Below are 2,169 nucleotides of genomic sequence, written 5' to 3' on the forward strand. Positions count from 1 at the left end.
TCTTTCTTTTCTTCATTCACCCTGCAACCACTGACTGAATGCTTATGACAGATAGATTCCTAAAGAATGGAACTTTTTTTGAGGGTGGTGGAGAACCTACCTGGCACATACTTGATTGACTTTCTTTAAAGCCCATGTAATCTAATTAGCATGCCGCTTGATAGTATAAAACCAATACAAAAAAAAAATCTTTGGTCACAGCCATGAGGTATTCTGTCATTAAAAATCCACAAAAGGAAAATTAGAAAGAGGTGGGGTGGAAGGGAGGAGAGGAGGTTTCCATCGGACACACAATGAGCCCGATGCCAAGTCTAAGAAGAGCAGTTGGGCAGTCACCCTCCAATGGCGGACCTTTGCAACACTTTACCTCAGCCAGCTCATCAGATTGGGCACAGGATTTCACTCTGCTGTTCTTGCCCAGTTTCGTCTTGGTCCCTATGTACATGCACACGGTGTTCTAAAAACTCAAAAAATCTGGCTATGCCAAGGTCCAGCACCTGTCATTCATTAGCTCCTTCCATGGGTACCAACATGGAGGGCTGTTTCTCATTCTTCATTCACTGGTTTATTTCTCCTCCGCTTCAGGGATCCACCGATGTTTAATTTACCTAATTACAAGCTCTGATAAACATGGCCCTCCTCCCACCCCGTCACATCCATTGATCTCCAGAGTTCACAGTTTCTTTCCCCCCTCTAGCATCAAACAGTGACTTCCTGACTTAATTGCGAAAATTCCTTGACAAAAATATGCCCAAACATTGATCAGAGCCACTGTCCTTTCAGAGGATTTCAAAGATGATTTCCTTTCGTTAGCACACCTATTAAAAGATACAAAAAAGGCAGGATTAAAACTTCTGTGGTACCTAAGTTTGGGTCTGTCTTTCTGCCTCCTCGCTTAAATCAACTGAGTCTGAATCCTCTATTTATCATGTCAGAACAGTGAATAAAAATAACAAATTCAAATCACAGCATCTGTGGCTCGGCCAGTCTTCACATTTGTCATGTCATTCTCTACTCAGTCCTCTTGTAAATTCAGTGACCTCATTGTAAAACAGGGCTTTGCCTTCCTCTGAGACAGTGGTTCTCAGGGTGGGGTCTGGAGACCCTCAGGGACCTATGAGGTCAAAAATATTTTCATAATAACACGATAAGATATTTTCATTTCTAATACAGAAACTATTGATAAACAAACATATAAACTGAAGCTCTTGGGGAGGAGATCTTCAACAATTTTTAACAGTGTGAAAAGGGGTCCTGATACCAAAAAAAAAAAAAAAAAATTGAGAACCACTAAGGGATAAAAGAATAGCTAGTATTTATAGAGCACTTTGAGGTTTCCAAAGCATTCTGTAAATATTATCTCCTCTGATCCCCACAAGAAGCCTGGAAGGTAGGTGCTATTATTATTCCCATTTTAAAGATGAGAAAACTGAGGGAAAGAGAGGTTAAAGGACTTGCTAGAGTCATACAGCTAAGTGTCTGAGGCCATGTTTGACCTGAGGCCATGTTTGACCTAAGGTCTTCTTGACTCCAGTCGAGGTCCAGAACTCTATCCACTGAACCACCCATAGGCTTTTTTTTTTAAATGGGTCCTTTTACCTTTATCTACAGGCCCTTAGGCAATAGGATACAGAGAACTGAGTCATAAATAAGCTCCTTAGAGTAGACATTGCTTCATTCTTTGTATGCACAGTGTCTAGCACATAGTAGGTTCTTAATAAATGCTTATTGATGGATTGAGGGACAAATTCACCTGAAATAGACCAACTAGACAAAATCAATGACTATAATACCTCAAAACTTAAAACAATAAATTACTTTATTATTTTTATTATTATCATTGATATGGGTTCTCCTCCCACTGACATAGAGCATAGCCCTTCTGAAACCTAGTTGCTATGACCTAAATTGGCTGAAGCCAACCTGAGGATGAACCACTCTGATCTTGGCTGCACTGTAACTAAGGCAGGTTTTCTGGGGCTTGGCTGCCCTAGGGGTGTCCATCTTCCTGCAGCAATTCACTGACTACCTTAGAATCCTCTGCTGTCCTTCCCTTCCTCTCCTCCATCACAACACACACAGGGGTGCAAAGGGAAGAAAATCTAACACATACTTATGTGGATGGATGGATGGATGGATGGATGGATGGATGGATGGATGGATGGATGG

At 41.3% G+C, this 2,169-nt stretch overlaps 1 protein-coding gene across 1 annotated transcript in view; it reads right to left on the reverse strand.

Annotated features, from left to right (window-relative positions):
* Positions 1-224: 224 nt before the first annotated feature.
* Positions 225-2,169, reverse strand: part of LOC114026863 (solute carrier family 22 member 15-like) — a 97,593-nt gene continuing 95,648 nt past the window's right edge. Inside the window, exon 14 of the mRNA XM_027840609.1 lies at positions 225-818. The gene's annotated coding sequence lies outside the window, so the exon portion shown is untranslated. The remainder of the gene's footprint in view (positions 819-2,169) is intronic.

The sequence above is a fragment of the Vombatus ursinus genome, unplaced genomic scaffold (genome assembly GCF_900497805.2).
Source record: "Vombatus ursinus unplaced genomic scaffold, bare-nosed wombat genome assembly UNPS02014847.1, whole genome shotgun sequence".
Lineage (NCBI taxonomy): Eukaryota > Metazoa > Chordata > Mammalia > Diprotodontia > Vombatidae > Vombatus > Vombatus ursinus.